Genomic DNA, 15591 nt, shown 5'->3' on the forward strand with positions numbered 1-15591 from the left:
GAGCCTACAGCTGTCACTGATAGAAAATACTGCTTGTCGGAGCAGCTGCTCTGATATATTTCTAAGATCTTGTTCAAATGGGACTCTTGTTCAGTCATTGGACTCAGTTCTGCTTCGTATTGCCAGGCAACAGCACCCTCTCCATCTCCCTACAGCCTTGTTGTGGTACTTCAGCCTCCTTGACTTCTCTCATGTCATTCAGAGTAATATCCCCTGCCTTTAATTGACATTTTAAATCTTGATTGCATTAAATGGGAGGCCGCTGTTTTGTAGGTTTAGAGGGGCTTCGACATGATTACAGTTAATGGGAAGAATGTCACTGGAAATAAATCCACCATTATTCAAATATGACTTACACCAGAGGGGAAATTAATGCATGAAGGTTGAACTTGCTGTTGAATTATATAGGAGCTGCCAAGTGCCTCTTCGTGAAGGTTTGGGAATATATTACAGTATAAAAATATACATTTGGAATAGGGGTGGAACGGTACAAAAACTCACGGTTCGGTACGTACCTCGGTACGGACCCTACGGTTCGGTACATTTTCGGTACAGTGCCGAAGGAGTTGTGTAGCGAGGTTCGAGCACATGTAATAGATATCTGAATCCTGCCTCTTCTACAGTGGAATATGGGCGCATAGCAGATGCGATGTAAATTCCAATTGCTTCGGTAATTTTTTTTGCTCTGCATGTATTCGTATCCAGGGGTTGTTGTAATACATTTGGGAGACGTAATTGGTCGGGTCTTTTCATGGTTTCTATAGAACACACCTGACGGAGGTGTGTGGTGGTCGGTAGCTACGCCCCATGTCATGCTATCACGGCTGAAATGTTTCATCATACCACACAGACAGAACCAGCGCGTGTTTAATAAGTTAAACTTACACGTTGTCTCATTTGTCTGTGGCGCGCTGCTCTCTTTTCTTCCTTCATGAAATGAAGAAGTATCGCCTGCGCTTGATCCTGACTCTCTCTGTGAGCTTTTCCAGCCTCGATATTAGACGCCTGATGTGATTGTCCATGATTAATATCACCATCATGCAGACCATGGACACGGAGGTCTCCCCGCTCTCCATATTAGCTTCTTTGTGGTGTTTTTTCTTCTCTCGGGTTTTGTTTTGTTTTGTTTTGGTGTTGAATGTGGCGCTAATGGCTAACACGTCACTGACGCGGACGGCTGCGCGCGGCACATCAGTCCTGACTCATGTGCGAATGCAGACTGAAACAGTTCCGCTGGGGAAGGACAGCTATCAGAACGAAATTCGAGTAGGACAGTTCTGATAACTGCGTTCTTATAACTACCAGAGAATGTCTAATGGAAGAGAACTGCCACTCTCGGTAACTTCCGGTTTCTGAAATGGTGTCTCTGTCCATGTGAGGGCGCTCGCGGGCGAGTCCAGAATGAATGGGGGTCTATGGGGGTTGCACCCTAAAAATCCACTTTTCTCAGGATATAATTTTTTGTCAAGTAATTTGAAAGTTGCATTCAAAAGGGGGGACTAAAAAAATACACTCGGCTGAATATTGCATTTTTGAAGTTCACTTATCTGTTCTAAAAAGCCGTTCAAAAATGGTGATGACGTCACAGATTGCGTACGTTCTGCTTTACGGCAAGTTCTGAGTCACTGCAGAGCCCGTCTGGCAATTCAGCACGGTCGCTATGTACCGTAGCCCAGAGCTATAAATAGATACTTCTTTCCATAGCTCTGCCCTAGCCAACTTACGGTGGCAATAGCGAAAATTAAAACAAAGTTTAGACAAAGTTTATACCAACAGAGCTCAGGATGAATGCATGGACACGTTCAGTGAGTTTGATTTTCTTAATAAAACAAAGGACTAATGAATAAATTGACTAAATAAGTAACACTTGTTGCATGTATTATGCAAAATAATAACACAAACTTAAGTAAAGATTCCAAAAGTAGGCCCTTGTTGTTAAACATCTATTTATTAATGTCCTAAAATAACCTATTTTACCTAACCTAATCTAACAAACCTAACTAACCCCCTAATCTATCTACTAAACCCCCCCTACTGCCACTGCAATTTACAGTCAAGCTGCAGAAATCAGGCCGTGAAGGAATGGCGGAATAAAAACGATTGTTTAATATTATTGAGCGGGGTTTTACTGTACTTTTTAAGGTCGTAATACTAAACCATGTATATTGACACGTTGAACACACGAATAAGAGACTCAAATTCCATTTATACCCATGTACTTTCACAATACATATATAACGATCTGAAAACAAAAGTGCCCGCAGGAAGAAATAAGTTACTATACACAAATATTAACTTAAATATTAATAGCGGGAAGGTCCTCCTTATGATTCTGTTTCATATTCCATTCTGGACATCCACTGCTTTGGCTTCAGCTGCCATCAAGCGGGGTCTCTGGTCGTAATCAGTCGCATGTCCGTCATTGACCAATCAGCATACATTAGCAGAATGCTAGCGTTTTATGGCCAACATCGACCCAAACTGAAAGAAATCGAAAGGACATAAATACTCATTAATTTGACTTTCGACCTATAATCTCTATTGAACTTGCCGAATCTAGAATAAAATATGCGATGTTTCAACGACAAGCAGGTGAAATAAATATATTTAGCCGTTTAGCCCCATAGACCCCCATTCATTCTGGACTCGCCCACGATCACCCCCAGTGGAATTCTGGTGGGACTGCATACAATGGGGCTTACGGAGAGTGGCGAGGCTCTCCGTAGACGGGCTCTGTAACTACTCTGTCCGAAAGCGTATATCTCTACGGACCAATCAGAGCTTGCATGTGGCAGTCAGTGTTGGGGAAGTTACTTTAAAAATGTAATCCGTTACAGTTACAAGTTACCTTGTTTAAAATGTAATTGTAGTGTAACTTTTTGGATTACTTAAAAAAAGTAATGTAACTAATTACTTTTGGATTACTTTTGGATTACTTTTACCTATTTATGGTATAGGATAATCTGTATATTATCTGTATGATTCCATCTGTATTTATCACATTTATTTATACCATGCTATTTGTCTTTTCATTGTACTGCCATAACTACATTATACATTCTCTGCACATACATGCATTTCCCTAGGTAATTGATCTATTCTGCACATATCCATTAACCATCTTTCCTTACACTAGCTGTAAATAACTGCATTTTATCTCTAAATACTGCATGCTATACATGTGCACGCGTTACACTTGATAAGATGCCAAACTGCATTTCATTAATACATGTGCAATGACAATGAAGTGCTCTACTTTAGTAATAAATAAGCAAAGTAAGACTTTTACATCACATTTTATTTTTCTTTGCACACCCTTGCTTGTGTGTGTGCGCCAGTACTTCCGGTGAAAACTTCCAGGTGATTTGACAGCTAGCGCGTCAGGTTATGGCCAGTGGCCGTAAACAAAGGTTAACTTATAGCCTAGAAGAAAGATGATAATATAACGTAGCTAAAAAGACTAGCTTTCTTCAGTAGCCTAATGCTTACCGATTTAGCAAGCCTAGCAGCCTCGTTGCTAATGCTAGCCGCCGTAACGTTAGCAACCATACCCGACGTCAAGGAGTTGGCTGAGCAGGGGCAAGATTATGGGGCTGGCAGAGTTAACTTCATAATGGGTGAGTGCAGGTTTCATTCACTTGTTTTCATTCTTTCACAGGATTGATTCACTTCATTGGCTTATCCGATTGCTGGCCGCCGAGCCATTATGTGTCTGGGTTTGTGTAGGTTACTGATCATGGTTGTTAGCCGATAGTCAGGTTGTGTGATGTGTGTGTGAGTGTGTATTTTTTCTATGGGCACATGCCATTGACTGTATGAGCGGTCTGTGCTCGTTTTTTTTTATTTTTATTTAATTAGATTGGAGATACTAATTAATACTGAGGGGGGGCTGGTCCCGGGGAAAATTGCCAGGGCCGATTATTTTTTCCCCAGTCCGACCCTGCCGCTCTGTACTTCTGTCACTGCAACCTCGCACAAATTGTAATCCTGTTAAGTAACCCCCATTCTCACTGAATGTAACTGTAATCTGAGTACATCGTTTTTGCTTGTACTGTAACGGATTACAGTTACTTTTATTTTGTATCCTTTTACCGTAACGCCGTTACATGTAATCCGTTACTCCCCAACCCTGGTGGCAGTGTTTAAATGGGTCCTGAAGGAAACTCTTGCAAAATAATAGTTCCGCGTTCAGAAAACTTCCGTACCGTGTGTATTCTGCGTGGAAATGCGCGTACCGAACCGTGACGGTTCGGTACGAATACATACTGTGCCGGCCCTAATTTGGAAATGAATTATAAAAGTAGTTTAAGAAGATTATTTTACAGGTAGATTTGCAAAATTTCTGTTTAAATGTTTGATTGTACTTCAGTAAAGGATACATTTTGCATTCATGATTTCTGAGGTCCAGCAGTGATGGTGGGATGTAATATCTATCTCAAAGTCGACTCTTTAGTTCTTTAGTTCATTTCTGGGTTCAAGTCTTTCAAACCAAAGTGTAAAAAAATGTTCTTTTTGGATCAGTTTTGTGCACAGGAGCATTGTTAACTTGACACTGGGAACAAGAAAATTATACTCTGTTCACAGGATACAAAGAGACACAGCAGAAGTTTTAAATTGAGCTATATCCAAGTGCTTGGGTTAGATATGCATCACGTGCATTCATACGAAAGATATTCTATCGACGATAGGACCAACATCATCCTAACAGTTAAATGGGGCTGTAAATGAATCGCATGGTTATCATGTATGGTTTATTCCTGACTTGTCCACTGGCTGACCTCCTGAATAACGCTGACTAAACCTCTAAATGACTTCTTTTCCTGCTCAGAATAACACATACTGGCCACCATATATCTGCTCAGTGCCCGTCATACATGTGCACATGTTGACACAGATTCTCTGCACCTGTTGTAGCTGCTTTCTATTATTGGTGCAGAGGCACTTATTATGAACATTTTTACTTTAACAGAACATGTTGGATGTCATTACAAACTTTAGCATTCAAAGTTTTTACCCCCCGCGTTGGACAAGTGGTATAAGCCCAAATTGTCTTTTTAATCTGAAATGTAGTACTGTAGAAGAAGAAAGTTTTATGATAATCAAAATACCCCCCTTCCAAAAAACAAAAAACAAGAATCTAATTTCAACATAAATCCAAATATATCATGTGTAATGTCTGTTTTGTCTTAACAGGGATCCTGTTGTCCCTCCATTGTGGGCCTGATTGTGGTATACATGACTTGGGCATCCCACCTGATGAAATTGGACCAAGTCTGTTAGTGTCCGGGTGAGTTGATGTTAACTCAGCTGGGAAGATGAACAGTTGGGGGGATGGCCACCTAGTTTGGTGGACGGATTCCCCAAAATTTGTCTTTTTTTATAAGGATATTCTACACAGAGACAATTCCTTTAATAGCCTATTAAAGCCTTTTTTTTTCTTTTTTTTTTGTTAGAGGAACTCCACAACCTCGCAAACCAACTATAATAAATTATTATCAAAATCCCCTGAAATTTCACATATCAAAATACAGGTATTAATGTAAATCGGGCGAGTCTGAAACATGTTAGATTAAGCAGAAATACAGTGTCAGTGACCTTTCACAGCAGCCAGCTGGAGCGGAGCTCTCCACAGAGAGTCTTTTTGCACGCTGGCATCATATGCAACATTAATAATTGCAATTACAGACGTCAATGGCAGCTCTCCTGTGTCGGACGTCCCGGTGCTGCAAATAAAACCAATTTCATATATTAGGCTACCCAAAACGTATTATTATTATTATCATTATTTTTATTAGTTTTAAATCAATAAGTGAACAGGGTTTGTCCGTGTTTGTCGCTCCTTTTTGTGTAATAAACTATTTGAAGATCATTAATTTGCTTTTACTCATGACATCAGGATCTGACGGTATCTGACACACCAACATGACAGCTGTTACACACACACACACACACACACACACACACACCAGATTTGAATTGAATTAAATATTTATTAAAATTTTATTTATCCCTTGCGGGAAATTCTTTCGCCACAGTGCTCCAGTGCACAAATTACAAGATTAAACATAACGATTTATAGTGAAATAGCAACAACACAGCCCTTATGGATGGATCCTGAGTGCCATCATCTTTTATTTTTATTTTTAAAATCCAAAATAAGCCCACATCCTCCCCCTGCCCACTGACTGTAGATTTGACCCTTAAATTATAATTCAGTATCAATTTAATATCATTCAAACATCACAAGCTTTGACGAATAACAGGCAGAGAGAGAGGGGGAGAGGCTTTAATTACGCTTTTAAAGACTGTATCACATCTGTACACATGTCTTAAAACATGTAAAATGCATGAACAGGACTCACCTGTTGAGTAACGCACAATTCCTATATGGAAAGCCTGGTCGGAATGGCGGGATGTCGGAATGGGTGGTTCAACCCCACCCAACCAACCACAAAACTGTTTAAAACTTTGGGTTAGTTTTGAATTACCCATCTCTACAAAACCAAATGCAGTCACAACATTTAATTTTCACACTTTATTCAATCTTGCTTTTATATGAAAATCACTCATCATAGGGAATCACAAACAGTGGTCAAATTGGACAGACTAGCTAACTAAGCTAGCTTTAAAAATCTTGCTAATTACCTTTGTTGCATCTCATCCTTAAAACCTATTTGTATAATCTGATCAAATATTTTTTTAAAGGACATATAAAAAAAGACAACACCAAATAGCATAGTCATGCTAACTGCTAACCTGGGTTAGCATCTCTACAGCAATTGTACAAACCTCTTTTTGTTCATTCATAAGATGCCATAAACATTACAGCTATGTCTTAAAAATAAGAAAACACTCATAATACATGTTTATTAATCTGTTTCTAATGTAGTTTTGTGTAATTACTTTTTTTTGACACTTTGTTTTGCCACTGTGGAGGTAAATCTCGTTTTGGTGGTGGAAGGGATGTCTTAATTTCCTTTAATAAATTCATGGTCGTTGTAAATACTGGGTTTTAATCAATGATAATAATCAAACAGGGTGTTTGAGAGCAACTGCCATTTGTTGCGTCAACATTTTCCTCTTTAATTATGTTGAAACTTTGGGAAATAACCTATAACTTTTAACTTTTTTTCAATTCCCATTCTGGTAAATGCTCTGTCTTTATGAACTAATAGCGCATTGATTTTTGTGTGACACCAACTTGATTCGATTAAAACACATTTGCTCAAGAATTGAGAATTTTAGTGAAATCAATTTGACAGAGTGCATTTAAAAAGACTAAAATAGGCAGTTAATTAAAAATATTATTTAGTGAGGTTCATCTATGCTTTCCTCAGGCTTGTTCCTGATTTTCTTTTCATGCAAACACAGTGGCAAATGTTTCTTTCTGAAGCAGGGAACATTTTTTGGCATTGCCCATAATTAACGTGCCAAACCACCGGCAAAGACGTTGAATCTTTATTAGTGACAAGGTGACACAAAACAGTTTGAGGGCAGCTCTAAAAATGTGCCATCACCTTGTCACTTCCGCCACCTTTAGTCCTATCCTCTTACAACACCGGAGCAACGGCAGCGATATGACGCCCATAGTCTCTTAGCAACATGCCAGATATCCCAGACAAACTCTTGAAAACATTTGCTTTCAGCACTGCCATGAATATGATGTATGTGTGTTTCAAGGTGCTGATACATGTGATGATTATCTATTTAGGTGTTTCTTCTTTTTCTACCCCGATCGTTCACCTGCTGAGTTTCTTATAGAGCTCAAGCTGGGTCTTTTTCAGCTTGTGCGGTAGAAATGCTGCTGATACACACTCGCATGGACTCCAGCTGTGCAGCTCGCTGAAGTGAAAATAATCTCACTCTCAGCTGAAGGAATAGAGGTCGGGAAAAAGGGTGGCAACACGCCAGGAACGACTCTTATTCACCACTTCCTGTCAGTTTTAAAAAACGCCAACGCAGATGAACGAGCACGAGCTCTTCTGCAAATCTACCTCCTATTGTCAAGCATGATTCTGACTTTCATCACCCTCTATGTCGACTTGAAGGCCGGCTCTCAGAAAAAGGCAAAAACACATCAAGACCACTTTAACTTCAGTTTCAAGATGGCCACCTTAGCTTTTTAAATGTAATGTTAACTTTTTAGGAAAGAGCAGGCCGTGTTGCTGCCACAGCTTTTAGATAATTCTCATTTGCGTAGTTTTCTGGAGGCAGTCTTGCCACGGTTTAGCTTGATTAAAAGTATCACTGCCATCTGATGTTCTGGCCAAGCTGCTGTGTTTGCCTTCATCTCACAACTCCCAGATCTTTATTTGAATCTGACGATTGAGATCGAGTCTTGGGCTGCTGAAGGAGCTTTCTTTCATCTGCCTTGAAAATTGAGGTTTTTCAGTGGAGAGATGTTTTCATTAAAGAGAAGAGGGGACGGCGCATTTGTTTTTTCTGATTAGTTGCTGGACTCTGTGTGACCTCTCAACAGTTGATGGAATAGTGTATCATCAGCTACATGCTTAGAGGTATTCTATACATAAACCAGCCAACCGCAATATTGACAGGTGCAATTAATAATCTTGTGAAAAAGCAATATTCTGCAGGCAAAGTAGGTGCTTTCTGACTAAAGGAACTTTTATATAGTTCTTGTAGATATTGTAAATATCTGTTTCTTCTTAAAAAATACACCTCACCTCACATTATTGGTGATAAAATTTTAGCTATCTTAGATATTATTGTAAAAGTGATAGACTTGCATATATATTTAGATAAACCTTTGATTCTGTTCCTGTTTTAACCTGTGATCACACGTAACTACATCTGTACATCTGCCAAACAAGCAAAAAAACACCTTTTGACAGCCAGTGCACAACCTGCTGAGGCTGCATCTCTTACATAGAGATTAATCTTTGCTGCCAGTACAGTAAATGAGCAGACTATAAGATTGTATTCAGTCATGCTCAGAATATTGAGACTGAAATGCACACATCAGGATGTTGGCGTCTAATCTGCTTGTTATTTTTATTTTATTTTTGGCTATAAAATACGAGTAATAACCCAAAATGCATCTTGATGTGTTCAAATATGACACCATACAAGGAAACACACAAAAATCCTCACATTTAAGAGGCTAGAACAAGGCAGTATTTTCAGTTTTTCGTCAGTCATCAATGAAAGGATTATCAAAATAGTCCCAGATGAATTTTTGTTAACAGACTGATAGCTTTATTGATGCGATTTAATTGCTTTTTTAAATTTTTGCGACTCAAACGTGCTTTTGTGATCAATAATGTATAGCTGCAGATGTTATCTGTGGAAGTTGTAATATTTGAAAGCATGTAATTAAGCTGATTTCACTTATTTTGAGTTTATCGCATACAAGACCTTTTTACTTTTTTCTTTTAATATTTGTCTGACATTAAACCATTTTTTGGAACTTGACTTACCGTCTCCAATGATCGTCTAAATGCAGCAAAATTTCAGTTTAGTCAGGCAAAACTCTAACCCAGGAAAGTAAACAGCAGCAGCTGTTGTCTGCACTTGTGTAAATGAAAACATCTCCTGGATCTATTTGCTCTTATTGAGTCTGTAAAATGTTCTGTTCTCTAAATATGGATTTGGAGAATTACACCAAATGCCTGGAGAGATGTACTGGATGGGCATCCTCCCAGCAGTGCAGGAGTTGATGTGTTACGCGGTCATGCTCGGGCAGATTTGTTATGGTGGTGGTGGAGGAAGCGGGTGGGGTCCGTCCAGCAGCTCTGCCAGCTCTGATGCTCGCTGGCTCCTCAGGCTGGAAATTGCCATTATGTGTCCTGCGGTGGTCGGCTGCACTGGCTTCTATCAGGGGCTCCATCTGCCGTGCTCGCACAAAAACAAGATTGGTCGCACAGAAAAATACCTTGAAACATATCAATATATAAGGCACCGAGCCTCATCAGCGACAATACACACAAAGTCCATCACACAGCACCTCGTTGCTAAACCACGAGCACTATCGTTATTGAGGTCTAAAGCTGCAGTTGATACTGTTTTTCTGAACAATAAATCTGCAGTTGATGTTATATTTTTGGCTATAAAATGCAAGATGAATTCAGCTGAACTTACGTGAACCACGATCAGAGAAAGTTGAAAGCGGCTGAATGTGGTGAACATTTTTTCACACAGTCCATAGCATTACATTACATTACGGTCATTTTGCAGACGCTTTTAACCAAAGCGACTTACAATAAGTGTGTTCCACATCGGTAGGCAAAAGAACTTCAGGTCACAAGAAATCACAAGTGCATTTCCTTCCAAAACCAAACAGCTAAGAGCAAAACTAGTGCCAGAGTAAGTGTGATAAGTCAGGTACCTAGACAGATGGGAAGAGAATTTAGAAAACAAAGACAATTTAGGAAACAAATAAGTGCGTAAGGAACTAGGACGAAACAGGTGATGTCCTAAGAGGGCGGATCAGGGTCCATAGCGTTATGGCTTCAGGCATATTTCAGATAAAAACCGTAATCCTAAGTATCCTAAGACACGGCCGATGGTCCAGTTAATTAGCCAAGTCGAGCTGTAACTGTAGCTCTACTAAACTGTGCGTGTAAAGCCGAAAACATAATTCAATTTTTGTAAGTTTATGACTTCTATTGCATTTTTGTTGTCCTTTGTGTTCATAGTCAACTCATTTTTGGTCATTTTGTGGCTGATTTGGACCTTTTTTTTGTGATCATTCGGTCTCGTTTTGATTCTTTTGCTTTTCAGTGATTATTCTGTGGCTGATTTTGGTTGCTTTGAGAAAGAATTGCTATGATTTTACTATAGTATTGTAATTTGTAGTTTTAAAACAGGGACACACTGACTTCTTCAGCCTCAAGTGCTGTGCCTGTGTCATTTAGTAATCCATCCATGTCCTATCTTTATCTTCAAGCCGCCCTCTATAGAATTCCCCTTAACTACCTTTAAGTACTATAAATGTAAAAGTAGTCCTCACAGAAATAGATTCTATCAACCAGAAAGCACACACACACACACACACACACATACATACATATATATATATATGTACTGTTGAGCACAACGTTTCTCAAGGACACCGTGTTCTTCATCCTTCTTGCCAGTGCAGTTAACATGAAATGTGTATGAAAAATGGGCTTCAGTTTAACTTAATTGATGAGTTCTGGATTAACACGCTCATTTTAAAATTCAGTTGGACGCTCAGTGAAGGAACTGCCGTTTGCCCTCTAACCTCAGCAGCTCCTGCGTGACCGCTTTAGCAGTTAAATGTACTCTGGAGGAGCGTTGACTCCGGTCCAAAGTTTTAATGTGTGGGTGAGGATGTCGACACACCAATTTCATGCAAATGCTGCCTCAGCGCAGCGGAATGGAGCACATCTGATTTGCTGTTTAAAAACCCCCACTGCTCAACCACGTGAAGATCAAACTGTTAAAAAAATGATTGAAGAAGGAAAAAGGAGATTAAAATCCACACATACAGCAGCCGCATTGCATCATGATGCACTTATCTGTCGTGTGCATTTTTGCTTCAGAAAACATTAGAAATATGATGCTAGACAGCTCAATTTACATAATAACAACATAAAATCAGCAAAACAATATAAAATAGTACACTAAAAACACATTATTATTGTTTGAATGATTTATTGTTCAAATCTTTCCAACTTTTGGTTAATTTCTCTGGTGTCTGGGTAAAAATATAAAGCACAGTCGAGGTGAAAAGAGAAATAAGCTTCACAACTGATCCTTTTGCGTGGCCATCACAGTGTGTTTGAATGATAAACTAAATCCAGTGCAGGCAAATTGGATGAGATCGGCCTACCACAGATGGTATAAATATTTATATTGGTGACGGGGTCATAGTCAAGTACTTTAGACCATTTTCACAACGAGAATAAATATCACCTTTTTCTCTCGGTTTTCTTGAATTTCTTTTTAAATCTGAAAACACCTGCTTGGGGCAGTAGTTTGCACAGGAAAAAACAAAGCTTTGTAGTGACACTGTTAATTAAAATGGTGGCCATAACGAGCATTTTATCTTTTTTTAAGAAACAAAACAATTCTTATAAATTAGGTTTTTTAAGTAAGCGAACAGCATCCTTGACTACGGGCCCTCAAATAAACCTCCTTTATTGTCTCCATGTTTATTGTTTATCTACAATGAATCTGGAAGTTCTGTTCTGTTTGATTTTGCCCCCTCGTGGATTCTTCTGCTAACATGTCGTACGCAAACAATTATGTGAACAGTTACAGGGACAACGGAGGCGGTTGCCGAGGTATATTCCTGTTGTCATTTCTCAAATCCTGGCAAAAAAATTTCTCCCTAACCTCATGATGTTTTCCACTAAGCTTAAGGAAAAGACGACACCCAGTTCAAGCTTTGGTTCTGCTGTTATAAAGCTGTAACTGAGATATTTCTCCTTCTGTAATTTACATAATCTTCTAGCAACAAACATTGCATTCACCAGGAAGCTGCTGCAGATATGGAAATGAGTTTCTTTTTTTGTTGTTTTCCGGTTTTGTGTTCCCTTTCTGTGTGCAGTAGACTTTGTCTTTTTTTTTTTTTAATGAGGATTTGGGTATTTAATGAGTAAGTGATGGAGAAATTAGCCAAGGTATGTGCTTCTTGCTGTCATTACTTAAGGTTAATACGGCAAAAAGAGTTCCTTAATTCGATTTTTAATTGTCACCCTGAAGATGAATTTTGTTTTCTCACGATGTTGTTCCTGAGTCATCTTCACACTGCCAGGAGTCAGTAAACTCTGGCTGCTCATCGGTTGTTTTGATTCAAATAATTCAAAAATTTGAATAATGCTGAAGATCTCAGCCTGCCTTAACAGTTGAGCCAATTATGAACATGATTCAGACGTGATTACTGATGGGACCAAGCAGACCCGAGTCTACTCAGGTTGAGATTACTCTGTGTTGAAAGTCAAAGGATCAAATCGTATTCAGCAGATGTTCTCAGTCTCACCCCAAACTGCATATTTCAGGACAAAATGTACACCTTTATCAATATAAAACCTGCTGGTAGCCACCTGTGTTTGTTTTGGTCCAAAAATATGTGGAAATCATTTTTCATGTCAGTGTTTTGTACGGTCACCTTCCTGTAGAGCGTGCAGTCCTTCACTGGATATGTTTGCTAAGTCATGCGATGTAACATCCTTCTTAAATGTGTATTTTCCATTCCTATTCAGTCATTTTCTCTTGTAATTGTGTTCATAAAAGCAAAAGAAACGTATTTCTTTATACTAGATTACCATGAAAATGCAGGTATTCTTGAGTGTTTTGACATAGTCATAACCTGGACAGTCACAGAGCACCGACGATTACAAAAATTCTTAAGTGTGATTTATTAATGATTAATGAATCAAATTGTTTTCTGTTTTGTTAAAAAAACAACAGACTTTTAAAATGCACAGACATGTAAATCTGACCAAAATCAAAGCTCTCTAAACTGGGCTAACACACCTTTGAATCACTCCTGCATGTACACGTTAACGAGACTCATGAGCTTTAGTGCTCCGCAAATACTCCAAATTTTCGTCTTTTTGCATCTTTTTAGATAGATAGATAGATAGATAGACGACTTTTTTAATCCCTTTTGGTGGTTTCCTCAGGGAAATTGAAATCTCCATCTTACTCGCACTCAGCACTGTTATATACAGAAATGTACAAAGGACACAACAGTGGAAAACACCCAACACCAACACCTGTTAAAGATAATAATAATAATAATAATCATGATGTTATAATATTAGTATACAAGTAATAATAATAGTAATAATGATGATAATAATAAATAATAATATGTATATAAATTTAAGTATAAAGTATGATTAAAATTATTAGAGGAAGATTATTGCACACCACAGATATTATTGCACATCTGTTAGACTGGCTGACTACCCCCCCCCCAGTGAGGAGTTAAACAGTTTGATGGCACGGGGGACAAAGGAGTTCCTCAGTCTGTTGGTCCTGCACTTGGGGCAAAGCAGCCTCTCGCTGAACAGGCTTCTCTGACAACAGATCGATTAAAAAAAATCCCCAAGAGCTTCTTGCAAATGTTGAAAGATCTCAACCTCCTCAAGAAGTACATCCTGCTCTGGGCCTTCTTGTACAGCTGCCTCGTGTTGCTCGTCCAGTCCAGCTTGTTGTCTAGCCACAGCCCAAGATATTTATAGGTTTTCACAACCTCCACCTCCTCTGTTCCTAACAGAACTGGTCTAGGACTGGGTCTGTCGAAATCGATGACCAGTTCCTTAGTCTTTGAGGTGTTGATCTCCTCCAGCTTCTGCTCCACTTTCTGCCTGTAGCAGTCCTTTGCCTCCCTCAGGCAGCGCTTCACCGCCCTCTGTGCTGCTTTCATCTCCTCCTTGTCCTTGGTCCTGAAGGCCTTCTTCTTCTGGTACTTTTTTTGGAAAAAAGTTAAGTAATTGTGTATAATTACAGCTAACCCATCTAACCTAAAGTACAACATCAGCAGCATCCACAACATTAACAGAACAAGCTTTTTACTTGGGATGTGCACGACTAATTGATAAGTCAATTAGTCGGAATGGTTTGGCGCAGGAGGAGACTTGTGTTTCACTACGCAGTGATGTGGAACTAATGTTTAAGGCACTGTTTCTGCAGGAATTTGCTCCTATAGCGGAAGCAACAGACCAGAGTAGGGCTGTGTTCGAAACCGCCTACTACATACTACATACTTGAAAACGGCATACTCATCGATCAGACAGTATGCAGAGCGTTTACACACAGTGCACTTCACTCCTGCCCGAGCCGACATCAGTCGGCCTGAAAAGCTGATTTCGCTTAAGCTATAAACTCTGTAAATATATAACTTTAGCAACATTTGAAACATTTTCAGGCGAGAAAGTAGTCATTTAGACCCCCAAGGTGTTGAAAATCTGACAAAATACCGGCTATTTACAATTTTGTTCCCACGAATTCGCCGCTAGTAAAGCTAGCCGCTGTGAGCAACGCACTTCCGGTTTCGCCGTTTTGACTGCTCTCGTCCCGTTAACGGAATTTGACCGTTCAAATGGCGATGGACGACGTCACGTTACGTTGCATCTTGGGTAGTTTGAGTGTGACAAGTAACCTCATGATGAATACTCAACATTTCGGCGAATCTAGTATGCATCTAGTGTACATCCGGGAACTTAAAAAAGTATGACTAGTAGGAATAGTAGGAAAAGTAGGCGGTTTCGAACACAGCCTAGATGTCAGCAACAAAACGAAGCGAAGCGTGGCAGTATGTCACTCAGATTAACAACAAAGTCGAATGTACATTATGCGGGATGAAGCTAGCTTACCACGGTTCTACCAGCACGATGAGGACTTACTTACTAAACCATCACAAAAATGTTGAGCTTCAGGAACAAAGAGACCAGAGGGAAAGACAACGAAAAATGACTGGTTTTATGGTCACTAAACGACATGAACTTTGGTGATTAATGTTGGTTTAATGATGACATTATGACTAATGAACTTTGATTGGCTTGATTAGTCGACCTCAAAAATCCCTTAAATGTCCATCCCTACTTTTTACTTAACAGTTCAGAAGAAAAGTTCTGCACCAGATTTCTGTCAGAA

The 15591-nt window shown here is 39.3% G+C and overlaps 1 protein-coding gene across 2 annotated transcripts in view; it reads left to right on the forward strand.

Moving 5' to 3' along the window:
• rnf152 (ring finger protein 152) overlaps positions 1-15591 on the forward strand; it is a 69384-nt gene that overhangs the window by 45461 nt on the left and 8332 nt on the right. Inside the window, exon 2 of one of the 2 annotated variants that reach the window (XM_075452697.1) lies at positions 5194-5287. The exons of the other annotated variant lie outside the window; for it this stretch is intronic. The gene's annotated coding sequence lies outside the window, so the exon portion shown is untranslated. The remainder of the gene's footprint in view (positions 1-5193; positions 5288-15591) is intronic. 2 annotated transcript variants of the gene reach the window in all.

The sequence above is a fragment of the Odontesthes bonariensis genome, chromosome 20, assembly GCF_027942865.1.
Source record: "Odontesthes bonariensis isolate fOdoBon6 chromosome 20, fOdoBon6.hap1, whole genome shotgun sequence".
Classification (NCBI taxonomy): domain Eukaryota; kingdom Metazoa; phylum Chordata; class Actinopteri; order Atheriniformes; family Atherinopsidae; genus Odontesthes; species Odontesthes bonariensis.